Source organism: Oryctolagus cuniculus, chromosome 12 (assembly GCF_051225735.1).
Source record: "Oryctolagus cuniculus isolate XC-2025 breed Fujian yellow rabbit chromosome 12, ASM5122573v1, whole genome shotgun sequence".
NCBI classification, from domain to species: domain Eukaryota; kingdom Metazoa; phylum Chordata; class Mammalia; order Lagomorpha; family Leporidae; genus Oryctolagus; species Oryctolagus cuniculus.
The window spans coordinates 18,094,839-18,121,696 of NC_142878.1; the positions used below are offsets into that span (position 1 = coordinate 18,094,839).

The 26,858-nt window shown below is 46.1% G+C and overlaps 1 long non-coding RNA gene across 6 annotated transcripts in view; it reads right to left on the bottom strand.

The window, feature by feature from the left end:
- Window positions 1-255: 255 nt before the first annotated feature.
- LOC149122958 (uncharacterized) overlaps window positions 256-26,858 on the bottom strand; it is a 106,023-nt gene continuing 79,420 nt past the window's right edge. For 5 of the 6 annotated variants that reach the window (XR_016217746.1, XR_016217747.1, XR_016217745.1 and 2 more), the window contains 2 exons: window positions 3,772-4,154; window positions 258-931 (listed from right to left, as the gene is read on the bottom strand). This is a non-coding gene — a long non-coding RNA (uncharacterized LOC149122958). Of the gene's footprint in view, window positions 932-3,771; window positions 4,155-26,858 lie in introns of all 6 variants that reach the window. The other variant, XR_016217750.1, reaches the window with a different exon arrangement.

Sequence of the window (26,858 nt, forward strand, 5' to 3'; positions counted from 1 at the left end):
CTGATCGCTGACTTACAATGAGAACATGGATGACGTTAGAAGCCATCACGAGGCAGGAAGCTAGCCCAGACTGTGAGCGAGTTGCAGTTCATCCCCCAGTGTCACCCCTCCTTAGCCCCACGACTCGCCAGCAACCCCCACCCTGCTACTTTCACTCAAATCCCAGCAAATCCAGGACCAGCCCTGTCTAGGTCATGACCTTCCAGGGATTAAATACCTTCCCAGAGCTGCCCTGAACACCAAATAAGATGATGCATATTTTAGTCATTATTTCTTTTATAGATAAGAATCAAAGCTAAGGTTAACAAATTATCACCAGTCTGCACAGCAGACATTGTCACCCTTTTACAAATTAAAAACAAAACAAAACTGAGGTCAGAGAAGTGAAGCAGGTGGTGCCAAGATTCAAACCCAGGTCCGTCCGTCTCCTAAACAAATGCTCTCACCACAGCGCACGACGCAATGCCGCCATTCCCGGGGCACGCCTCTGCCATGCTTCCCTTCTTTCTAGAAAGTTCCATCCCCTCTCAACCACGTACAAGGCTCTGTGGAGAATATGGAAAGGGCTAACGGACAGGCGGGTGCTGAGTCGGTCCGTCTCTGCAGCACGGGAGCAGGAGGAGGATGCCTGGCTCCTGGGGACGGGGGAAGAGGGATCTGTGAGTAAGCGCGTTTCTCCTGTGAGGCCCAGGCTGCTCCACCTCTTCACAAACGCCACAGCGCAACACCTCCCTACCGACGAAAGCACGCTAACTGGCAGCCCGCGCTCTTCATCTGGCCTGCAGACGGCTTCTTCGGGTGCCTTTTAATTGTACCAAATTCCAACATCTAAAAATGAGATTTCACATCAGGATTCCAATTTCTAGCTGATCTTGAAAAATTCAGAGGATTCAGCAAGGCAGGGCTCGAATTCCCAGATAGCCGCATCCACCTGAAATGAGCGAAGAAACTGTGTGTCAGACAGCGCCCACACCCTCCAGTCTGCCACAGTCACCGCCGTTCCCTGGGGTGACAGCCCAGCTCCTCCCGCTGCTGATCCCAGGAGCTCCCGAACACATGGCAAGAAGCACCTGTTCACCCAGCAAGCACTGGAGCCCCCTTTACAGCGAGCACAAGTTGTTGCACCGGCTACTAGACACACAGAAGGATAAGGGTAAGTGTGCCCACCAGGAGGCCACCTCCACAGGGGCAGGGGCTGTGCCTGCTTTGTTCCCAGCTGTCCCCAGCACCTGGGGGGTACTGCTGTATCGCTGGCTCCTGTGAACTAAAGGGTGGGAGGAAGGGAAGGAAGGAGATCGGGTGAAAGGCAACAAGCAGCTTGGCCTGTAGGCAGCCAATGACAGATGGTAAAGCAGAAATGACACCACGAGCTGGAGAATACAGAGCAGGCGTTGTTCCTGCGTAGGGTGACCAAGGCAGGCGTCCCAGAGGAGAAGGCTTGGGACCGTAGACACACGCACAGCCTAGAAACACTTCCCCAGCCTTAGCAGCGTGGATTGACTTGGAGAAAGCAGAGGGGACTCCCTGGGTCTAAACCCCCACAGACTTCACAGACCTGCTGTCCGCATCAGAACCAACTCTGGCCGGGGGGCGCTCAGACTCAGACCCTGGGCTGGCTGGCATTGCAGGGCCCTGGGTCACAGCGGCAGCAGGTACAGTGGGGCCCACCTGGGTGCTGCTGCACTGGAGGGGAGGGGCTGCCTTCCTTCGGAAACAGAGCTGCACAGAAGCCCTGTGCTTGAGGCAGGCAAGTGCAATGACCTCAGACCTCTGCCCAGGAGGCATTGACAATCTCTCCCCCTGAGCCGGAGAAGGCCCCTTCACCACCCTCTCCCTCCAGCGGAGCCAGACGGCAGCTCTCTCTCCCGGCCTCACTCTCCCCCTCCCCAGGTAGGAGACATCAGTCTGTGAATCTCCACCGTCCTGATCGCACTCCAGCCACACACTCAGCTTTTCCCGAGGCCTCCTGGTAAGAAGCCACTACTTATCTCCATTAACCTCTGACCCAGCGGAGATGAAACAGGTCCCATCTGCAGCCCCGGTGCCCCTCCCTGAACGAAAGCTAGAGAAAGTGTGGGGGTGGGGTTCAGGGACCTGGAGCCACCCCAGGTTTGCTGTCTCCACCCCCAGGAATTGGCAGCCTGCTCCCTTCTGGCCTCACCCCCAGCCCTGTTCATAAAGACACCCCAGGGAATGCCTCTAGGTGGCCTCTGGGTAAGATCTACATCTGTAGGGAGCAGTGCCCCTAGAAGATGGACAGGCCATAAACCCTCAAAGACTGCTCATTTGAGGTATGTGATAATAAAGGGAATGGTAATCTCCCAAGCAAAGTCACTCCATCACCTGGGTCTCTACACCTCACTTATGAGAGTGGACATGCCTTGCTGGCCCTCCCGAGGGCCAGGCATTTTATACAGTGTCCCCTTCAATCCCCACCACGTGCCCATTTGACAGATGAGGCAACAGGAGTTCAGAGAGCCCCAGTGCACTCCCAAAATCACACGAACAGTTCACGAGCTTACTCTGACTCCAAAGCCTTTGAACCCTCATCCCATACGCTCCTACAACCACACTAGCAGGTGCCCAACTAGAAAAAAGCTGCAGTCCACCCAAAAGCTGCAAACGATACTGCTCCTGGGTTCCTTCACTCAAAGTGGAATCTAAATGCTGTGTCACCTGCCCTCTAGAACTAGAACTCATTCAAGTTAGTGTTAGATGTCTCTAGTCATCCATTTAATGCTAACTATAAGTATTCCAAGGGTATCACAAAACACTGCATAGGTGAGAGTGTGTTTGTATCTTTCCCTAAGGTGTCTGGACTTTAGTTTCAAAAAGCAATAATTCTCTTTGATGATGAGAACCAATGATTATCAAGAGAAAATAAAATAATTTAAATACAGAGAACACAAGATTACTTTTAAATAGTTTCTTGGTCCGTGCCACTGGCCAATGACCTCAAAATGAAAGCAAACAACTGATTCCAGGTGGCTGGTCGGAAACATGAGACCAAGCAAGAGGGCTTTGTAAAAGAGAGTAATTTAGATAAACATGGTGAGGGGTCCGTGCAGAGACCCTCAGGAGTGTATCTGCTCCTTGCTTTACTTTTTTTTTTTTTTTTTTTTTTTTTGCCAGGCAGAGTGGACAGTGAGAGAGAAAGAGACAGAGAGAAAGGTCTTCCTTTGCCGTTGGTTCACCCTCCAATGGCCACCGTGGCTGGCGCACCTTGCTGATCCGAAGCCAGGAGCCAGGTGCTTCTCTTGGTCTCCTATGGGGTGCAGGGCCTAAGGACTTGGGCCATCCTCCACTGCGCTCCCTGGCCACAACAGAGAGCTGGCCTGGAAGAGGGGCAACCGGGACAGAATCCGGCACCCCAACCGGGACTAGAACCTGGTGTGCCGGCGCCGCAAGGTGGAGGATTAGCCTAGTGAGCCGTGGCGCCGGCGCTTTACCCTCCTAATGCCTACTTCGTGATAAATGTTGAATGAATGAGGAAGGAAGGAATGTATGACTTACAGGCTTTCCCAGGCAGAAGCACCATCTGAGACAGACCACAGGTGAGGGCTTGAGCTGGGGTAGGGGCTGTTGTGCCAACAGAGATCTTAAATGCATCCATCAAGAGAAAACAAAATAATCTTTGATGGGATTTTTCTCTGACTGCTGCTGTCCCCGATCAAGGTTCTTAGAGTTAACACGCTGAGTCTCTGAAAGCTCTATTATGGTGCCCATTTTACAGACAAGGAAACAGGGGCCCACAGAGTTTAAATGACTAACCTCCAAATCAGAGAGCGGGAAGCAGTGACGTCACAGTCCAGACTGAGAGGCAGGCTCACTTCCCTCCACACCACACCGCGGAGCCGGAGTTTACCTCCCAGAAGGATGCCGTGGACAAATGCAGAAGACCTCACAAAGAAAAAGAGCTAGAAGCACTGGGAATTAAAGCGAGGACGCTGTGTCTGAAGTAGAAGTTCCCAGGCTTTTTGTTTGGACATTACAAGCCAGCAGAGAGAGGGGTGGGCTCCTGTTTGTCCTGTAGTCTGTCCATCTAGCACACAGGACAGGGAAAGCACAGCTAAGCGGACACACTCTCAGATTCTCGCCTCCCAAACCTCAGCTGGTCTGCATGTCGTTCTGCATATTAGCACCTCTGTTAGAGACTACAGTGAAGAAATAAATAAAAACATAAACTCAGAGGGGACATCATGGCTGTTTGTAAGTGATTAACGAGAGATTTTTGTTTCTTTGCTTAAGAGAAGGGTATTAGGAGGGTACTGGTGGGGAAGGAAGTTCAGAGTACATTGTTCAGGGTAAGCTGCCACTTGGGACACCCAGGTCCTGTACAGGAACGCCTAGATGGAGTCCCACGTCTGTGTTTGGTCCTGCTTCCTGTTAGTGCGCATCCTGGGAGGCAGCAGATAATGGCTCAAACACTTGGGTCCCTTCCACCAACGTGGGAGTCCCAGATGGAGTTCCGGGCTCCTGGTCCCAGCCTGGCCCAGCCCCAGCTGCTGCAGGCATTTAGGGAGGGAATCATAGGAGATAACTCTGTCAGTCTCTCCCTCTCCCTCTCCCTCTACCCCCCCCCCACTTTCAAATAAATAAAAACAAAAAAACAGAAAGTACACTGTGTAAAAAGATGTTTGTATTTTTCTTTAAATTTGAATTAACCACACCATCCTTAAACTCCTTGCTGTAGCTCATCTAAATTGACCATAAAATTAGGCAAGCTTGAACTGTTAGTCTTGTGCATAAACCAATGAAAATATTTTATTGTGTGCACTTTATTGCCTGATGCCTGATGCACTGATTGCACAATTTATTTGCAAAAATCCCCAAGGTCCAAATGCCAGTAGAGGTTTAATTTAGTCTATAATTGAGCTTTGCAGATAACTAAATTTTTCTATGGTGGAGTGAGACGAAGGGGGTGGGGGAAGAGAAATCTAAAATTCTTCCATGTGCGTAATCTGTTCCCAGCCTGACTTTTGAACCATCTCTTGCCCTGAGCAGGTGGCTGAGTAAGGAAACACTGGCATCTTGACTCCACTCTGAGAGTCGGCTTCTCCACCTCCTGCTCTCTTTCCTTCCCCTGTTGTGAACATATGTGCTGGACCAAAAACCCAGACACATGGCCTGGCCACGAAAAAACGAAGTAAGAAGGATTCCAGCAGATCTAAGGCATATGTTCTCCAGAACCGCAGCTATATGGAACTAAGTACACAGTAGGTGCTTAGTAAGTGCCTACACTGAAAAAAAAAAAAATCACCGCAATGTTTTAAAAGGCATCTGGAATTGTCTTCAGAAATCTTACCCACAGCTGGGTCTCTCCAAAAACCCTAGCGTCCTTCAGATCCTAGAACCAGGCCAGTTTATTATGTGCCTTCCTTGGCTTGATCCATTCAAGTATTGCTGTTTTCTTTTTCAGATTAAAATTAAATTTAAAACCAAAACCCGATGGTGCCTCCTTAAATCCTGGGAACTTTAAAATATGGGTAAAAATGTAATATATGCCTTTTCACTTGAAAAATAAATAGTTTGATAAGTAAAGTGCTACTCCAAACATATCACAACAGTAGAATGCGCCCAATGAAGTATTAACTGTTGGTTTGTTTAGATAAGAAATACATCTAGTCAAAATCAAGCTGCAATTACAAGACTTCAAAGCAACATAATTTGGCTCAGTGATGCTGGTTCTAATCTCACATCAAAAGCAGCTGTATCGTGTTGGCTTATGAAAAGAAAACAATTCGTTTCAACCAATATGAAGCATGGGAAAACAAGGATAATATTTCTTGAAAACTTCAGAGAAATAAATACTGTCACACTGTGAACCATGCACAGCATTTCAGAATTCCTTTTTAGTGTAAGCTGTCCAGAGAGATTATGCTTCGTGGAAAGAGAACAGGTGTAAAGTCCAGAGGGAAACACCCATTTTCACAGAAATGCTTATGTATGAGAGAAATTAACAAAGCTAAGATCTCTTCTGGACACTTGGAGATGCAAGAAAGAAACAGTAGTGATAAAGGGGTAAATCCTGAAATTAACCTAACCAACCCCATTCTCTGGACCCTGAGTGAGAAAAGTATCGCTTCTCCAACTTCAAGGAGAATCCTGTTCAATGCAGATTCTGGTTTGGCAACCCTGGGATGGGGCCTAGGCATCTGCACCTCCAACAAGCTTCCTGGTGGGATCATGAGACTGATCTGGGGACCACACTTCTGAGCAGTGAACAAGTAGAACTTTTGACCCCTGGATCCCTCCCACACATCCATCACTTCTTGCCCAAAGCCAGCAGACTGATTAGATGAAATAGGCCAGGGTCTGCAGCCCTGAAGGGGGTAAGGGGTGTTTTCATGTGTTAAATGACCTCCCCTAGAGCCAACACAACAATATAACAGCATAACAAAACCAGGATTTCAATTGCAAAGATGAGCTCATTAGGAGCCTATCATTAGAGAGATTTAGACCCGGGCAATTGAAGCAGGGGGAAGAGTGTGCTGAGACTTTTACTGAAGCTTGTGATTTCCCAGGGAAGTTTGGTGATGAGCATCTCAGAGGGAGGGCAGTGGAACCAGTTGGTGGCCAAAGTCATTATCAGCTCTGACTTGGAGAGATGGAAAATCAATGTTAGTTTGCACAACAAATGGCTAGCTTGGAGATGGGTTCAGCATATTTAGTGAAGATTTGGGAATGATGCGAGAGAAGTTATATACTTATTACAGAACTAAAGGTGACATTTTAACATACTGGATACGAACATGCTACCCACAGCCCATTCGTCTGTATAACAGAAAAAATAACAACATGTCCTTCCACGGATTGTTGTGAGAATTAAAATGAGGTATATTAAATTGGTTGAGACACATCCTAAGACATAACACATACTATAAAAGTACAGTATAAGTTATTACAATTTGGTTGATTACATAGATCTGGAATGTCAAGGTACCCTAATTGTAACACACAAGGGTCATCAGTTATTATTTACTTGTGATGGTGCAGGCATTTGGCACAGTAGTTAAGACCACAGTTGGAATGCCCACATCCCACATCAGATTGCCTGGGTTTGAGTTCGAGATGCTGCTTCCAATTCCAGCTTCCTGCTAATGCACACTGAGGAAGGACGCAGTGATGGTTCAAGTACTTAGGTCCTTTTCACCCACGTGGGAGACCAGATTGATTTCTTAGTTGCAGCCTGACGGTTGTGGGCATTGTGGAGTAAACCAGTAGACAGAAGACTGCACTCGCTCGCTCTCTGCCTTTCAAATAAAATATGTATGTCATTATTTTCAATGGATGGCTTTACTAGTAATCAATTAATTTCAAACTGTTAATAATCACCCAGCAAGAAGATACTACATCTCAAGGATAGACATTTATAGAAACCTATTAGTAACTAATTCTACACTTAACACAGAAATAACACAACAAAAAGTAATCTGAAAAAGAGATATTAGGCCTAGACAAATACAAGAGGAAATTGATGAGTTTGCAACCTCCAGTTTGGATACCTTTATTACCCTTGCTCTAAGAGTAATCAAACAGCAATTTAAAAAAAAATCAATATTTTCCTAAAAATTCATTGGCTAAAGCCCAAGCCCAGGAGTCAAAAATGAGTGTGCCTTTGCAATGAAATGATAATGTTCAAATTTTCAAGACAGATCTTCCAAAAGCCCACAAAAATGTGTACTGTGAAAAAAGCTATGCATAGTTTTCAGATTTTTTTTTTGCCCTAAAATAAGCTCATTTTTTAATTCCATTTTCCACATTTTGATATTCCCTCATATTAAGGGAACAAGAAAAATGTTGGCACCATTCAGTGATAGATGTTTCAAAGGCATTTGCCTTTGTTTTAACACTCAGCTCCAAATTTCAGAAGAGTCACTGACCAAAAAAATGCCCACGTGCCCCAGGGAGAATGAGCGTCCAAGGAGGAGTGGAAAGTGACTGAGTCACAAAAGAGAACTTGGGGACTGTGAGATCCACTCCTCCTTCCACAGCATGTACAACAAGAGAGAAAGTCTTGGTAATAAATATTTGAATGAATGGATGAATGATTGAAGGAGTCAGTTTGACTCCGGAAAGAGTGAGAAATTCCTAGAACATCCAAAGATTCCTCCTAATTTTGTTTGATAAGCAATTATGCAATCGCTCAGCATCCTCGCATCACCAGAATAAAACACAACCCCATAGCTGCGTGCACACATGGACATCTGGCCCCCGCCATGGCAGTGGAACAGTAACAGACTTATGCTCTGGACCCTTTCAGACCTGGGTTCAAATCTTGATTCCTCCATGCACTCTGTGAATTCCTGACTCTAAGCCCCAGTCTTCTCATGGGTCAAACAGGGATGCAGAAAGATGAGAAGTGACTACATAAGCTTGAGGGCTTAGCAACGTATGAGACACAGCGTGAGCGTTTAGAAGGCATGAACTCCTCATCAATAGCACCAGAGTGCCCGAAACAGCAGGGCGCACTTGACAGCAACAACTCAGGAACCCTGTCCATCCCACGCCGCTTCTCCCTCTGCAATTCATTGCACCTGGCTCTTACTGCTTGGGTTTTGATAATCCTGAAATTAGTTGATATTAGCATCATAGTTGAAATAGCATAGATAATTAGCTTATACTAGAATCTGGAAGATGCCACTCAGGAGCCACGGGAGCAGCCCAGTCCTTAGGATGCAAGGAGACAAAAGGAGAGAGGACGCTGGGGTCAGAGAGCTTTTACCTCCCCTCAGCAGGCCCCAGGCCCCACATATGCTATCCTGCCCACTGCAGACCTCTGCCTTCTTTCTGGGACAATGTGAAGTTGCAACCAGATCCAGTCTCTGTCTAGGAGAACACAGGGAGTTTGAGGGTGGCAAGATTAGCAAACTTCAAAAGCTCGGGAGGACTTGATAAGCCAAGGGTGGGGGCAGGAATATTTATTTAAAAGCTTACAGGCCCTGAAATATTCCATCTGACCCCCCTCACTCCCCCACCTTCCTTCCCCTTGACCTTTCTGTGACCCTCTCCCAACTCTGGAAGCTTCCAGCTTTGGGTCAGCTGCACTCCTAACCGTAACACCAATTTTTGCCTAGTTAAGGTTCCAGAGACACAGCCCCATCCTGGGGTCCCTTGAGGCTTTCAAAGGCGGAGATCAACATTTACATTGGTAAAATACACTCAGCTGTGGGGAGGGTTTGATCTTTTTTACAACCATCCCCTGCAGCTGTGCTGTCTGCCGCCCACCCCCACCCCACCCCCCCACCCCCCCACCCCCGCCTTCCTGGAAATAGCTCTCCCCAAAGATCCCTGGGTCGGGCGATCCCAGCCTCGCTAAATACAGCTGAAATTATGGATGCGCCATGGCCATGTGCACAGACAGCTTCAGCAGGGTCCGTGGATCCAGCTGGAGCACCAAGGGATAGGAGGGACATGAGACCACACTGACAGGGGTGACACTGGGAACTGTCTCTCCTGCCATTTCTCCCTGAAACAACTAACCTCACCTTTGGCAGCCTTTTTCTTTCTTGTCCTTTTGCTCCTTTATATTGATTTTTAAGAATATGGAGCAAGTAGCAAACAGAGGATGAATCAGCCCGCACTTCCCAGGCAATGATTCAGGTCCAACTGGGCCTTGTCAAAATTGGGAGAAGAAAACACAGGAACGAAGGGGCGGGGGAAGGGATAGTTTGTTTAAGTTAAAAAAAAAAAATCCTTAAAAATACAAGCCAAAAGTCGCTCGGAGGTCTGCTTTAAATATGCTGTAGGAAGGAATGAAACCTAGCACTGCACAAACAAATCTCTTACGCAGAGCTCCAAGGCTCCCAGCATCCAGAGACAGAGGCGCATTATTAGCACTCCTGAAACACCACCCACTTCCCCTCTCAGTGCTGCGCTGGGACCTGCACTTTCCTCTTCTAACAGCAAGCTGTGTTTATCTCCAGGCTCCCAAGGAGTCACAAAAGGCAGTGACTGAAAAGAGATTAAAATACAGCGACAGGGCGGTTGTTTTGCACAGTGGTGCAGGCCTCGCTTGGGACACTTGCATTCCATGTCAGAGCTGCTGGGTTCCTGCCCGGGACCTGCTTCCGACCCAGCTTTCCTGTTTCTGTACACCCTGGTAGGCAGCAGGTGAGGGCGCAAGTACTTGGGTCCCTGCCACCTACGTGGGAGACCCAGATGGAGTTTCTGGCTCCAGTCTTGGGCCCGACCTAGCCCTGGTTGTTGCAGGCATTCGGGGAGGGAACCAGTAGATGCAAAATATCACTCTCTCTCCTTCTCCCTCTGCCTTTCCAATAAGTAAAAATATTTTAAATGTTAATTTAGAGTGTGATGATATTGAGAGACATGAACAACAAAAAATGGATAAATGCATAGTGCTGTATCCCTACAAGGTAAACTATAGCAGTTAAAATATTATCAACTCAGGCCGGCGCCGCGGCTCACTAGGCTAATCCTCCGCTTTGTGGCACCGGCACACCAGGTTGTAGTCCCGGTCGGGGTGCCGGATTCTGTCCCGGTTGCCCCTCTTCCAAGCCAGCTCTCTGCTGTGGCCTGGGAGTGCAGTGGAGGATGGCCCAAGTGCTTGGGCCCTGCACCCCATGGGAGACCAGGAGAAGCACCTGGCTCCTGGCTTCGGATCAGCGCAGTGCACCAGCCGCAGCACGCGGGCTGCAGCGGCCATTGGAGGGTGAACCAACGGCAAAGGAAGACCTTTCTCTCTGTCTCTCTCTCTCGCTGTCCACTCTGCCTGTCCCCCCCCCCCAAAAAACAAACAAACAAACAAACAAAAACAAAAAAACAGTCTAATGCTTTTATATGTAAAGTTTAAAACAAGCAAAAATTGAGCATACACTATTCGTAAGGAGGGAAATGCTATGCATACACAGTAAAGTAAAAAATATGCAAGTACTGCACATTCAGCCTACATCTCTCATCAGAGTGCCTGCGTTCAATACCTGGCTTTAGCTCCTGTCTCTAGTTTCCCACTAATGCAGACTCTGGGTGGCAGTGGCAGTGGTGATGGGTCAAGTAATTGGGTCCCTGCCGCCCGTGTGGGAAACCTGCATTGAAAATCTGTTTCTTGGATTTGGCCCTGGCCCAGCCCCAGACATTGGAGCACTTGGGGAGTATGCCAGTGAATGGAAGAGTTCTCTTCTCTGACTCCCAGGTTTTTTTGTTTGTTTGTTTGTTTGTTTTTAAGATTTATTTTATTTATTTGAAAAGCAGAGTTAGAGTGAGAGAAAAGAGAGAGATTCCATCCGCTGGTTCACTCCCCAAATGGTTTCAATGGCCAGGGCTGGCCAGACCAAAGCCAGGAGGCAGGAGCTTCATCCGGGTCTCCCATGTGTGTGGCAGGGGCCCGGGCACTTGGGCCATCTTCCACCGGTTTCCCGGGCACAGTAACAGGGAGCTAGGTTGGACATGGAGCAGCATGTTCTTGAATTGGCACCCATACGGAATGGCAGCATCAGAGGTAGCGGCTTTACTTGCTACGGCACAACACTGGCTGTTAAAACAAATTTTTAAAATCAAATGTGCAAAACCAATTACTAATGATAAATTCAGAGTGGTGGTCTCTTTAGGAGAAGAAGAGCCCCACCATCCCTGGGCTGGTGTTGTGGCATAGCGGGTAAAGCTGCTGTGATGTCAGACCCACCTGGGTGCTGGTTTGTACCCCAGCTGCTCTGCTTCCCATCCAGCACCCGCTAATGTGCCTGGCAAAGCAGCTGGCATCCCCGCAGCTCGCATGAGAGACATGGATGGAGTTGCAGGCTCCTGACCTCCGCCGGGCACAGCCTCTGCACTGTGGCCATTTGAAGAGTGAACCAGTGAAAGGACGATCAATCTTTCTGATTTTCAAATAAATTTAAACAAACAAAACAATGCCCCCCCCCAAAAAAACCCACTATAGCTGTTTTATTTCTTTAAAAAGTGACAGCTCTTTGTTTTATCATGAGCAAACCAGACACGATAAAATATTGCAAATCATGCCTTTTGATGGGTTTTGTCTCCACCTTGTAACTGAATGCCAAGCTTGTTTTTTTTTTCTTCCCCAAAATTGTGTTTAAAAACCCCAGTACCACCAGCCTCTTTGGGTTTTTTCCTCTCTTGGAGCCCACCTCCACACCACGCTGGCTGGGGGTCTTTGACTCCAATAAATCTTGCTTTTAAATCTAAAAAAAAAAAAAGATGGGAAACAGGAATGGAAAAAATACATTTGGGAAGCTTCAAGAGTTCACAATGCTTAGTATTTTGGTTTATGGCTTTGCTGTATGCTTGAAACGTTTCATCTGAAAACATTAAGGATTTCAGACAAGAGTCTTCACGTGGAAGCCAGTGCACAGTCTCAGACATCAATCCAATTCATTCCGAGGGCTCGTCACACTTCTGGAAGCGGAGCAGGGTCCCTGAGGCTCCAGAGCTACTCTCCACCCTGGTGCACCCTGGCCAGCGGTTGCTGAGGAGTGTCGGGGCCAGAGGACTCCCTGCAGAAGTGCCCAGGGCCAGGGGACTCCCTGCAGAAGTGCCCAGGGCCAGAGGACTCCCTGCAGAAGTACCCAGGGCCAGAGGACTCCTTGCAGAAGTACCCAGGGCCAGAGGACTCCCTGCAGAAGTGCCCAGGGACAGGGGATTCCTTGCAGAAGTTCCCAGGGCCAAGGGCTCCCTGCAGAAGTGCCCAGGGCCAAGGGCTCCCTGCAGAAGTGCCCAAGTGAAATCCTTCCACCCACAGCATTCATGGAAAGCAAACAGCAGGTATCTAAAAGCTTCCATTAGGAACTCCTGCAGGAAATGGAACACAATGAGCCTCCCTCAGACTAAACATAGATACTTGCAAGCCTGGTCTTTCAACGCCAAGTCCACCACTGGCAATGATGACCATGGGCTCTGGCCCCAGCCCTGGCATGAGCCAACTCCACGATCTTGGGCAAGCCCGTTCACCTCTCCAGGCCTCAATAACCTCATCTGGGCTTAAACAACCTCTAAGGCCTGAACTGGAAGAGTCCATGATTCTAACCTGAGAATTCAGAAGTCAGGGTAGATGTGAACAAGCAACAAACATCTTCTCCCAGCCACAGTTTATTCTCAGGGTGTCTGCAGCTCTGCCTGCAGACTCACCCCCTCCCCCCCCACAAGCAATGTCCTGGCTCCTCATCAGGCTTCTATAGCTCCAATTCCCATGTCAGACACAGCTTGAAATGAGATGCCATATTAAAATGCACACATTAGCCTTGGCAGCAACCATTATCTCTTCCAATTCATACACAGACACTTTTAACACAGGTAAGAAAACTCAGGCTTAGAATGCTTACTTGATTCCTTCCAGGTAGCACAGTTCTTAAGAGAAATGCAGCTTCAAGGTCGGGTCTTCAAATTTTCAAGCTTAGGGACCAGCACTGTGGCGTAGTGGGTAAAGCCACCACCTGCAGTACCGGCATTTCATATGGGCACCGGTTCTAGTCCTGGCTGCTGCACTTCCAATCCAGCTCTCTGCTATGGCCTGGGAAAGCAGTAGAAGATGGCCCAAGTCCTTGGCCCCTGCACCCGTGTGGGAGACCTGGAAGAAGTTCCTGGCTCCTGGCTTTGGATCAGCTGTTGTGGCCAATTGGGCAGTGAACCATCGGATGGAAGACCTCTCTGTCTCTCTCTCCCCATCTCTCTATTCTGTGGAACTATGACTTTCAAGTAAATAAATAAATCTTAAAAAAATTTTTTTTTCAAGCTTAGACACAACCATCTAATTGCCTCAAATTAGCCTTACAAAGGGACAGGATACTAAAAGAAAACAAGAGTTAGAGAGCAAGGACTGAGGCTAGCACTGTGGCATAGAGGATTCAGTCTCTACCTGCAGTGCGGACATCCTATATGGGTGCCAGTTCGAGTCCTGGCTGCTCCACTTCCAACCCAGCTCCCTGCTAATGGCCCTGGAAAGCAGCAGAGGATAGCACAAGTGCTTGGGCTCTGGTTCCTGTGTAGGAGACCCAGAAGAAGCTCCTGGCTCCAGGCTTTAGCCTGGCCCAGCCTCGGCCACTGTGGCCATTTGGGGAGTGAACCAGCCAATGAAGCTCTTTCTCTCTCCTTCTCTCTGTATCTCTGCCTTTCAAATAAATAAATAAACATTAAAAATAAGAAAGAAAAAGAGCAAGGAGGAAGGTTAAGGGAAGGATGGACTTGGAGTTGAGTCAGCAGCCAAGGGGAAGCTGAAAAGAAAGAGCACCTAACATTTCTTTGGTCTTTGTCATTTTGCATAAGGCTAGTTCCCTCACAGCCTTATGGGAGTGACATGGCAAAGACTGTTGTGTGGCTGAAAACAAGCTCCTGGGGAGTGCAAGACAACACAGCAATGATTTTGCCTCCTACAACTTCCTATCACAGGCAAGCTGGGACAGAACTGTGCAAGCCAAGAGAAAGGATGGGTGTCAACAACAGGTGCAGTCCTCAGACCACCAGTAATCAGCAAACAACAGTAATGTGATGGTGACAGTGATGGTGAGGCTGGAATCAGGAGATGTCCAAGATCATCTTGCAGGAGACCATTTCATGCATCCTGAAAGGTGCCCTGCTGGACTTACATGATTCAAGATCTTTTCAACGCTTAATGTTACTTTAGCATGATCCAATTTTCCTTCTATGTCCAAAGTGCTAGGTTTGCTCAAAAGGGTGTGATCAGCAAACCTAATCCTCCGTGTCTCTAGTCTAAGGGGATTTCTAGATGTATCTGCAAGATAAACAGCAGCAAGGAAGCAGGGCGGGGGGCTGAGCTCTTCTGAGTTTCACCCCTCTGGTTTACTAAGTAAGAAGAAAGAAAAGGGAAGGCTTTAACAGGCACTTCCACATATGATGTCCCAATAAAATGGGTACTTTAAATAGAAACAGAATTCTTGTAGGTCTCCTATCTCTTGTTAGGGAATTTGTCCTAATATAAGGCAAATGTGTTCTCTTAATTCCCCAATTATCCCTTATTAAGGGACTTACCTTATATGAGACTTCTTTTTAAGAAAAATATTTATTTATTTATTTAAGAGTCAGAATTACACAGAGAGAGGTCTTCCATCCATTGGTTCATTCCCCAAATGGCTGTCCGAAGCTGAGCTGATCCAAAGCCAGGAGCTTCTTCCGAGTCTCCCATGTGGGTGCAGGGGCCTAAGCACTTGAGCCATCTTCCACTGCTTTCCCAGGACACAGTAGATAGCTGGATCAGAAGTGGAGCAGCCAGGACTTGAACCAGTGCCCATATGGGATGCTGGCACCAAAGACAAAGGCTTTATCCACCACACCACAGCACCAGCCCCATTAGATTTCTTACAAAATCTTACAAATAACAAGACATTTTCTCAATTATTATTTTTTTTAACTACGAAGTTCTTCAGGAAGAAGGTTGACAATTCTAAAACAATTTCAATTCATGCTTGTTTGGGGTACTTACAGATGTCAGCATGAAAATGGTACAAAAGGAAATGAAAGAAGTTTAACCCAGATTTAATTCCTTTGTTCCCAAAGGTTAAGCTTTGTGTTTGTTGTGGCAGGTGTATGGCATAGCAGTTAAGATGCCCACATCTCAGAGTGCCAGGGTTCCAGTCCCAGCTCTGCTCTCCACTCCAGCTTCCTGCCGACACAAGGAGACAGCAAGTGATGGTTCAATTAATGGAAACCTGTCATCCACGTGGTAGACTTGATTGAATTCCTGGCTCCTGGTTTCAGCCTGTCTCAGCCTTGGACTGCTGAGGCTTTTGGGAAGTGAACCAGAGGATGAGAGATCTCTCTCCCACTTTCTCCCTCTCTCCCTTGGCCACTCTCTGTCTTTCAAATAAATATAATTTTTATTTACATTTTATTTGCAACTATGACTATTTTAAATCTGTTCTCTTTGTATTAATATCACATTGACATAAAAATTATCAGATGGTTAAAAAAATAAATCAAATTCATTTTGAGGTTTAAACCAACAAATTTTTAAATTACTTTTAAAACAATATTAAGAGGGGCCGGCACCACAGCTCACTAGGCTAATCCTCCACCTGCGGCACTGGCACCCCGGGTTCTAGTCCCGGTTGGGGCGCCAGATTCTGTCCTGGTTGCTCCTCTTCCGGTCCAGCTCTTGGCCCGGGAAGGCAGCGGAGGATGGCCCAGTGCTTGGGCCCTGTACCCACATGGGAGACCAGGAGGAAGCACCTGGCTCCTGGCTTCCGATCGGTGCAGCGCAACGGCCATAGTGGCCATTTGTGAGGTGAACTAACGGAAGGAAGACTTTTCTCTGTCTCTCTAACTCTGCCTGTCAAAAAAAAAAAAAAAATTAAGAGGGACACTGTGGATCTTTGTGGAGGGTTTGGACATGCACAACTCAAGACCCTAGTAGCTAAGAGCCTCAGCACCAGCTTTAGAGTGAGGTGAGACCAGACTGCAGCACCCCAAGCCACTAGCAATAAAGCTACGGGAAGAGCCTGGTATAGGCCCAGCTTGGATCCCTCTGGGGGAACAGTGTACCTGCCCACATAGAGGGGAAAGGGGGGGGCACGTTTCTCTCTCTCCAACCACCCAGCACCAGCAACCTGTAACTAGCTGAGACGGGCAGGCACCATTTTGGACAAACATAACAGCTGCACCAGCTTGCGTCCGAACACTTAGCAAACAGCCGACAGGAGATGCCCGAGTCTGGCCGGAAATATTAACAGGGGGTTGGGTGTTTGTGACTGTGGGATCCCTGTATGCTGGGACTCTGAAAACACTGTAGCTGTGTGTGAGGGCACAGGATGTGGCTGGGTCTTTGGGCTGTAACTGTGGGTGGCTCCACACACTCAGGGTGTGACCCTCCCTGGTGAGGCTCATTGCTGCAGGATCTGTGCTCACACCAAGGACTGCATGGATCTTTTGTGCAGTTCTTGTGGCAGCGTAGATGAATACTGTTTGCACTAGGGCTAGCGACCAGGCATTGGTCCCCTTTGAGGAGAGGAAGTGAGCATGACACTACAACAACAGAGCAGATTGAACCTCCCCTCTGATAAAAAAAATAATTTACCTTGCCCAATTGGGTGTCACCTTGGACACTCCCCTCCACCTGGAGCAATGAACAGAGCTCCCTGATCAAATCTAGCACATGCCTAAGACTATTCACTGAAAGAGCAGACACTACTAACCCACAGAGGCATAGGCCAAAGATGAAAGCCATCACAGGGGAAAACCAACAACACAGAAAACAACTCAAGTTTCTCCACAAATGCCTACAGCAATTGAAAAAACAATAAGGAAGAGAACATGATGCCTCCAAAGGAACAAAACACTGGAATACTAAAATGTGAAGATTAAGAGGTTAAGAAATGCCAGAAATGTAATTCAAAAATTGATCACATGATTACTTAGAAGTAATCAAAAGCAAATCCATAGATTAAGAAATTCAGACATGATGTGAATGAACATTTTTCAATGAAGTTGAGATTTTAAAGAGAAATCAAAATGAAATATTGGAAATGAAGAATTCAATAGATCAAATAAAAAATGCAAAAGAAAGCCTTAACAACAGACTCGGTGAAGCAGAAGAAAGAATGCCCAAGTTAGAAGACAAATCTCTGGAATTTCACAGTTAGACAAAGACGAAGAAGATGACGATGAGGCCAGTGCCACAGCTCACTAGGCTAATCCTCTGCCTGTGGCACTGGTACCCCGGGTTCTAGTCCAAGTTGGGGCGCTAGGTTCTGTCCTGGTTGCTCCTCTTCTGGTCTAGCTCTCTGCTGTGGCCTGGGAGGGCAGTGGAGGATGGTCCAAGCTTTGGGCCCTGCACCCACATGGGAGACCAGGAGGAAGCACCTGGCTCCTGGCTTCAGATCAGCACAGCGCACCGGCCATTTTGGGGGTGAACCAATGGAAAAAAGACCTTTCTCTCTGTCTCTCTCTCACTGTCTAACTCTGCCTGTCCAAAAACAAAAGATGAAGACAATGACAACAAAGAAGAAATTATGAAATTTAAAAAATGTGTTGGAGATTTATGGAATACTATCAAATTACCCAACATACAGATCTTTGGAGATCATGAAGGTATGGAAAGAGAGAATGGATTAAAAGACCTTTTTAGTGAAATAATTACAAAGAACTTCCCTAATTTGGAGAAAGGGACATCCAAGTACTGGAAGCACATAGAACTTCTAATAGACATGACCAGAAAAGATCCTCACCACAGCTCATTGTAGTCAAACTCTTCAAAAACATAAAGAAAAAATTCTAAAATGTACATGAGAGAAACACCAGATTACTTTCAGATGATCTCCAATTAGACTCACAGCTGACTTCTCATCAGAAACCCTACAGGCTAGGAGAGAATGGCAAGATATATTCCAAGTTTTAAGAGAAAAAAAGCTGTCCCTGCAAAGCTCTTACATATGAATGAAGGTGAAATAAAAACCTTCCATAACAAACAGAAATTATAAGAATTTGTCACCACTCCTCCAGCCTCACAAAAGATGCTTAAGGATGTGCTACACACAGAAACATGGTCATCACTATGAAAGAAGGTGAAGGCAAAAAATCTCCCAGTAAAAGTACAAAGGAAATCCAAAGTAAACAATAGGATTATTTATGGGAAAATGGCAGAGCGAAATCATTACTTATCAATAGTCACCTTGAATGTAAATGGCCTCAACTCTCCAGCTAAAAGATACAGACTGGTTGAATGGATTAAAAAACAAAACTTATCTATTTGCTGCCTATAAGAAACACATCTCACCACGCAGACTGAAAGTTAAAGGATGAAAAGAGATATTCCACGCTAACAGAAACCAAAAAGGAGCTGGTGTAGCCATCCTAATATCAGACCAAATAGACTTTGACACAAAAACTGTTAAGAGAGACAAAGGAGGCCACTATGCAGTGATTAAGGCATCAATTCAACAGGAAGATATGACTATAATACATGTACATGCACCGAATTACAGGGTACCTGGCTATTAAAAGAAATGTTAATGGATCTAAAGGGAGACCTAGATTCCCATACTATAGTAATAGGGGACTTCAACACCCCACTTTCAGCAATGGACACATCAACCAGACAGAAAATCAGCAAGGAAACAACAGTTAATTGACACTAGAGACCAAATGGACCTACTGGATATCTACAGAACTTATCATCCTACAGTTGCAGAGTGCACATTCTTCTCACCAGTGTATAGAACTTTCTCTAGGATAGACCACATGCTAGGCCATAAAGCAAGTCTCAGCAAATTCAAAAAAATCAAAATCATACCAAGCATCTTCTCAGACCACAATGGAATGAAACTGGAAATCAACAACTCAAGAATCGCTAGAGCATATACAAACACATGGAGACTGAACAACAGGCTCCTGAAAGAACAGTGGGTCATAGTAGAAACCAAAAGAGAAATAAAAAAACTGATGAGGACCAGGGTTTTTTTCCATATTATTTTTTTATTTTTATTTTTTTTACTATTTGTTGAAATCTTTACTTAGTATAGAGTTAATCTTCTGTGTATAAATTAATTGAAAATAAAAAGACAATTTGGTAAGTGGTTATACTTTGTAGATTACAAATATATATCTCATAACAATGAGAAGAAAACTACTTAGCTACAAGAGAACTTCAAAATGTTCATGAAAAATGCATATTATTAAAAAGCTGCACATGGATTTCAAAGGATTTTTGCACCAAAACAAACATGTCTCTTAATTCCAATTTTCCGTAAGTTTTTTTGAAGTCCCCTCATAAGCACTTGTGGCTTTACATGGCATCTGGTTCTCCTACTTGGGCCATCATCTACTGCTTTCCCAGTCGCATTAGCAGGCAGCTGACCCTTTGTTCCACAGATTGGAAGGTGAATAGCTTATAATTAAATCATGGCTCTTCAAAGTCAGACCAGTGATAACCTATAGAGAGCAGTAAGGCCTAAAGACAATATTTGTTGAGTTTTATTTTTTTTTCTAACACCCCTGAAAGTCTAAAAAGAGGGAACTCAGCAATGAGCATCAGCTGGGGAAGCCTCCCAAGAATCTTACTTGTGGGGCTGTCACTGTGGTGTAGCAGGTAAAGCCTGCAGTGCCAGCATCCCATATAGGCACCAGTTTGAGTCCTGGCTGCTCCATTTCTGACCCAGCTCCCTGCTGATGGCTGGGTACAGCAGAAGATGGCCCAAGTACTTGAGCCCCTACACCCACGTGGGAGACCCGGAAGAAGCTCCCAGCTCCTGGACTCAGATAGGTTCAGCACCAGGCATTGCAGTCATTTCGGGAAGACCCCTCCCCTCCCTCCCTCCCTCTCTCCACCCCAACCAGTGGATGGAAGACCGACCAACCTCCCCCCCCCCATCTGTAATTCTGCCTCAAAAATAAATAAGTAAATCTTTAAAAAGAGAGAGAGATATTCTGATTCTTCATGCCGAGGATTCCATTTCTCCCCAGGGTCATAGAATTCTGGAGCAAGAAGAAATCCTACAGATTGCCTAGGACACACTTCTGTACAGGACAACCAACACCCGTTTATGCCCTTTTAACTTATGTTCTCAGTAAGAGGTATTTTCCTTAGGACCCTAGAAAAGCTTTCTGACTTTTTCTCCCAGGCTAAGTAGAACCACAGGTCTTCTTCCTGCTGATGTTACAGCAAAGTTTAGATTAAAGCTTTCGAAAATACACGATACATCTTTTCAAGGGACTGCTGGCTTTCATTTAAAGAAGAGGGAGATGGGCGTGGTGCTGTGGCACAGGAGGGAGGGCTGCTGACTGAAACGCTGGCATCCCATGTTGGAGCTCCAGTTTGACTTCCAGTTGCTGCACTTCTGGTCCAGCTCCCCGCTAATGCACCTGGAAGAGCAGCACATGGGCCCTGCCCCTCATGGCAGAGACCAGGACGGAATTTCTAGCTCCTGTCTTTGGCTTGGCCCAGCCCTGGCTGTTGCACCCATTTAGGCAGTAAACCAGTGGATGGAAGATATTTCTCTCCCACTCCCACTCCCCCTCATTCTCTGTCACTTTGTCTTTCCAGTAAATAAAACAAATCTTTAAAGAAGAGGGAGGTGTATTTTTGCACTTGGCTGGCATCACCACCTCACAGGAGATATCTGCAGACTCCTCCCAGACTTCATGTCTTATGGTCAGCATTAGAAGTCACCGCAGTTGAAATCCATTTCCAGGAACTAGGAAAGCTGCTAAATTACCCAAGAGCACCGACGTGAAAGAGTTGAATCCCCTGCAATTAAGTGGGTAGTATGCTATGCTCAAGCCCAAATTTTCTTCCTTTTTATTCTGCTATGTTTTAAGCCACAAATATATTAATAGATCCTAAATAACATTCTGCTTGAGGTTTATAAGCTTCAATTTCTAAGCCCACTACATTAAGTCAGTAACTTCTGTGGGAGAGGATGGGTAGTAGAACTGGAGAATTTCCTCATGATCACAACTTCTTCAGTCCACTTTGCGCAGAAAGTGCAGCCAGCCTGGTAATCCAAACTTCCCGAGGATCCAAAAGATAAGGAAACAAAGGGTGAATGATCCCACGTATAACCCACATCGCTTTCCCTTAGGGTGATACTCAAACGTGGCTCAATGTTATAGCTAAAACTGCAACCACGCTGAGCACCATTCAAAGCAGTAGGCAGAAACCCCAAAGTCCTAATTTTTAATGAAACAGAAGCTGATTAAGATGAAATGCAATATACCAGTCTCTGTAATCACATGAGCCTATTCCTTATAATAGTTTGCTTTCCGTACATGTGTGTAAAAGACAGAGGTACTGAGGCTTCAGGAGGCAGAGAACCAAGAGGGGCACCTGGAAATCAGCAGCTGGAGGAAAGACTGGGAAAGGTTGAGTCATTGGTGAAAGGAGTGGAAGTCTGGGGAGGGAATCGCACATCTGAGAAATGATTCCAAATGGATTGAAATCGGGGACTATAGGCACGAAGCAGCAAACACAGTCATGGAAAGCAGTTTTGACTCGAACTCATGAGTTATTTCTGACATGTGCCCACGAAGACGCAATTTCCTTGAAGACAAAGGAATCCACCCCAGGAATGAACCAGGGCAGGAAATTGCTGGTCATGAAGCTCTGTTACCCCAAGAAGTCTGCATGTGACATTGAGAGCCTTTGGTTCTTGCCCTGGGAACCCTCCCACTTAGGGAAAGTAGATTTTTTTCGTTGTAAACGTCTGGCTGCAGATGACACGCTGTTCTTATTCAGTGGGGAAAAGGACAGCGAAAGAATAGAAAATTGACCCAAGAGAAGGATTTAGGCTCTAAGGAAAGTCTGGTCCCCAATCTACTGTGACAAGAGTATTTTTAGCCTCCCCTCTGGGCTGTTCAAACCAAAAAAGCTGCAATGTTGCCCTGATTTATATAAAACTAAAATATCTGCTTCTTCAACCATGCTCTAGGCACTGTGAGGTCGGCTCCAGGTCCTCTTTGAAAACTCAAACACTTCCTATTGAGCAAAAAAGTTTGGGGTTCTGGGGCAGAGGAGGGGTGTGCTTTTTATTGGAATCAAGTTTTTTGTTATTGCTTGAGAGAGGGAAAAGAAGAAATGGTACTCCCACATTAGTGGAATAAAATCTAATCATATTTTGTCTTATTGCTTTATATGTTATTTAATCATCATGGCTTACTAGCTTTAAATTTCCTTCATGGTTCATCCTCAGCCTCAAATCATCTTTCCAGCTGACAGCTGGAGATAAGAAGGAAAATTTAAAAGTGTGAGCTTGGAAGTCAGGTAAATCTCCGTACAAATCTACATTCTGCTGCTTATTAGCTATATGACCTTTGGCAAGTTAATTAACCTCTGAGGATAATACTATCTACTTCACATGGTTATTGCAAAGATTAAAATGAGGGGGAGAGAATTAAAAGCATATATTCTAATGCTTGGCACAGTAAATATTCAATATTCAATAAATGGCATTTTAAACATTTTCTTATCTTTTTGTAGTCACCAGTTGGCAACATGTTTGAAGTCTGATAATCTTTAGTGTTAACAATGATGTGTTGCAGTAAGAGCCTCATATTTTACCGCAGGATACACATGCACACTAAAGATGATGATCAAATTAGTTTGCATTATATTTACCCCAATATGATTTGGGAGGTCCATATCCACTCCTCTTGATTCTGGGTGCACTTTGACCAATAGAATGCGTGTGGCAGAAATGATTTTCTGCAGGTTTATAGACCCAGGCTGTAAGACACTCACAGCTTCTATTTCCAGGGTCTTGAAACCCTGCACCATCATACACGAAAGTCAAGGCCACCATTGTTTGAGACCCCCAACCATGTGGACAGACCCTGGAGGATGAGATGCCACAGGGAGAGAGACTGAAGAAACATCAGGGTATAGACCTATGAGGAAGAAACCAGCCTGGAAGTGGGTCCCCAGCCCCAGTAGCCTCAGTGAATGACACATGGGTTGGAGAGAGACTGCTTGGCCATGCTCTTGGCACATTCCTGACCCACAGAATCATGAGCAAAATAAGAGTGGTGTTCAAAGTCAGTCAGCTCGGGCAGTTTGTTATGCGGCATTACACAACTGGAACAGAATGAGATGGATACAACCACACTGAAGAACCCTTTGGCATCATTTGATGCATATACCTCTGACCCACTGATTCCACTTCTACAGAACATCTTGCCCCTGTGAACCACGAAATGGGAATAACAGTCTTGATAGCGAATGTTCGATAGGAAACAACGCAAATGCCCATCAAGAGTAGGAGAGATAAATATGTGCATTGTGTCTACACATAGGAGACCCCACAGCAGTAAAACTTAATAGGCTATAACTGCAGACATCCACAGATAATGAAACATAAGACAGAATGAGGCATGTGATGGGAGAAAATAAAGTGTTATTCCACTTATAAGGAAATCAAGAAAAATGGAGTAGACCGTATCTTATAGTTTTATATATAGGTATATGATAAACACTTTTTCTTCAGCAAAGGAAGAATAACAGGAAATTCAGAATGGAGTTAGCTCTGGAGGAGGGTAATGTGTGTGGTCAGAGAGGGCTGTCTGGAGTCTCAACAAAATTAGAGACATTCCGCTCCCTAAGATAGGTAGTGGGGGGCGGGGCTACCACTGTTATTCCTTAAAACAGAGTTGGCAAACGTTTTCCATAAAGGATAAGAGGGCAAAAAGCTTAGGTTTCATGGGCCATGCAAGTCTCTCTCCTGTCTTTTTTGGGCTTCCCTCACCCACAACCCTTTAAAAATTAAAAAAAAAAAAAAAACAGTCTCAATTCATGGCCATACAAAGAGGCCACAGGCAGAGTTTGGCTCCCAGGCCATAATTTGCCCACTGCGGTTTTTAACTTTGTATTTATGTTAGGTCATCTTTTGAGGACATCATATATTTCTAGAGACACACATGAAAGATGAAAGTAAAAGAAAAATTGAAGGCAGGTGCTGTGACGAAGTGGGTTCTGCTGCTTGGGACATCTGCATCCCGTATCAGAGCGCTGGTTTGAGTCCCAACCAATTCAGCCTCCTGCTGATGCACCTGGGAGGCAGAGGATGATGGCCCAAGTTGTTGTTCCTGCCACCCAGATGGGGGTCCTGGACAGAGTTGGGTCTCCTGGGTTTGGTCTGGCCTAGCCCATTCGTTAAGGAGCAAACCAGCAGATGGAAGATCTCTCTCTCTCTCTCTCTCTCTCTCTCTCTCTCTCCCCTCTTCTCTCTCTCCTTTCAAATAAATAAGTAAATCTTTAAAGAAAAAAAAAAAAGGAGAAACAAATGGACCAGGAAATTTATGGAGGAAAGCTGCATTTTCTTCCTAACCCAGACCAGAATCTGTCCATTCAGCCTCCAGTCCCTTGGCAGTCCTTCCACACCACTTCAGCTTAAAATAAGAGGCTCCACTTCGCCTGCTTCTAAAGGGGGAAACGTGCAACGTTCCAATACTTGTGTCCACTCTAGACTTTAAGCAGACACCAAATGCCAAAGTCAGAACGATAGCTCGGACAGTTGCTAGGGCAGGAGAAATCATCAGTAAAATTCATGGGCAAATTTTCAATTTGGCAAAGTCATGATGACACTGGAAAGCGATCATCCGGGGAGCGTCTGCTGTTAAAGTGAACACTTCCCGAGTCTTACTGCGTGCAGGCACTGCATACGTACTTCCGTTTTATTTCTCACGACAACCCCTGTGGTGCGCGTTCTCATTACCCTAATTTTACTCTGGTGGAACTGAGGCATTGGCAGATTAAGTCACCTGCTCAAAGTCAAATAACTAAGAAGTGACAGGGCCAGAATCCACACCCAGGCAGTTGGATCCAGAGCCCACACGATTAACCGTGACACTAATTGTTTAACACATTTGGCTCCTACCACAAATGAAGTGATATTTTTAGCCCCATTCCACAGATTAAAAAAAAAAAAAAAAAGTGCTTACAACTGACACTGGTCCAAGAAACTTGGCTGGAGGCTGGGCCTGGAGCTGACGCTGCCTGTGCTGGCAACACCCTGCTTTGGCTTATTTAAGGGGCACTTGACGAGTCTCAGCTTGTCAGCAGTGGGCGAAGAGCTGCTAAGAAAAGGGACGTGAAAGGAGAAGCCAGGCTTTCACACGTGTGTCTCAGAGGGCCAGGCTGCAATTCTGCATCAGTGCCATGTGGAAGTCATTCTATTCCACCTCCCAGGGCCCAAATTTGGCTTTGAAGGGAGTGGGCAGGACATGAAGGCTATTGCTGAGCTGTGGAGAAAACCTTGGGAGCTCCACAATGGAAAAATCATCAACCTTCATCTGACCAAAGCCAGGAGGTAGAGTGGTCATTACCAGTTACTCATCAGACGCGTAAAGGCAGCCACTAGGCAGCAAGACCCATGCCAGATGCTGGGCTGCACTGACAAACACTCCTAGTCCCCCTCCAAGGATCTGGAACGTACCCTCTAGGTGCCCAGAGACAATCGTTTCTGAAAGCATGGGGGGCATTTGGTGCAGCAGTTAAAATATGCACATCCCGTATCAGAGCTGGGTGATCCCACCTTCCTGCTAACATGTACCCGGGAGGCAGCAGGCCGTGGCTCAAGCACCTGGGTCCCTGTTCCCTACTTGAGAGACCCAGGTTGAGTTCTGAACTTCTGGCTTCAGCCAGGCCGAGGCCTGCCTGTTGTAAACATCTGGGGACTGAATCAGCAGATGGAAAATGTCTCTTCTGTCTCTTTCTCTCTCTTTCAAATGAATAAAAATAAAACAATTTAAAAATTATAGAGAGCAGGAATGGAAGGACCCAGTTCTTAGGCAGAGGCAAGAGAATGGCTGGAATATGACATCACTGGTGGGGCTGCTCTGCCAACCGTCCCAACAGTCCCCTCCCTGCAGCTGGGCAAAGCGGAACCACCCTCGGCTCTGCTGAACTTTCCTGGAGGCTTCTCTCTTGACAAAGGGGTCCAACAGCCGCCTTTCCTCCTGTGCACCCGGTGGGGAAGGGGCAGGAAAGGAAGGAAAGTGGTTGTCAGGTACAGAGACCCTCCGAGCTTCGGTTTCAGGGCCCAGATGATTCCAGTTTCCCTTGGTACCTCGAGCTCAGGTTACGTAAGAATAGCACATCTGTTCTAAATCATGATTCCTTCCCCCTGTCTACACCCCACTGGGGCAGACCCGCCAAAAGATCCAGAAAAAGAACTATTATTGGTTTTGTTTTTGCCATCTGGATGTCGTGGGAGAAGTGAAAGGCAAAAGGCCGTCACCAAGCAGATTATAGAGTAATTTTTTTCAAGGATTTTTTTTTCCCCCAAGGATGGGCAAGACTGCAAAAAGTTCATGGAAAATGGAATTAAAAAGAGACAACTACTTTGGTGTAAAAACATTTGAAATCCAGGCATAGTTTTTCATCAAATGCATTTTCCATGAAGTTTCTGAAGACCCCTCATAAGAGATTTTAAATTTTTTGCATCCAA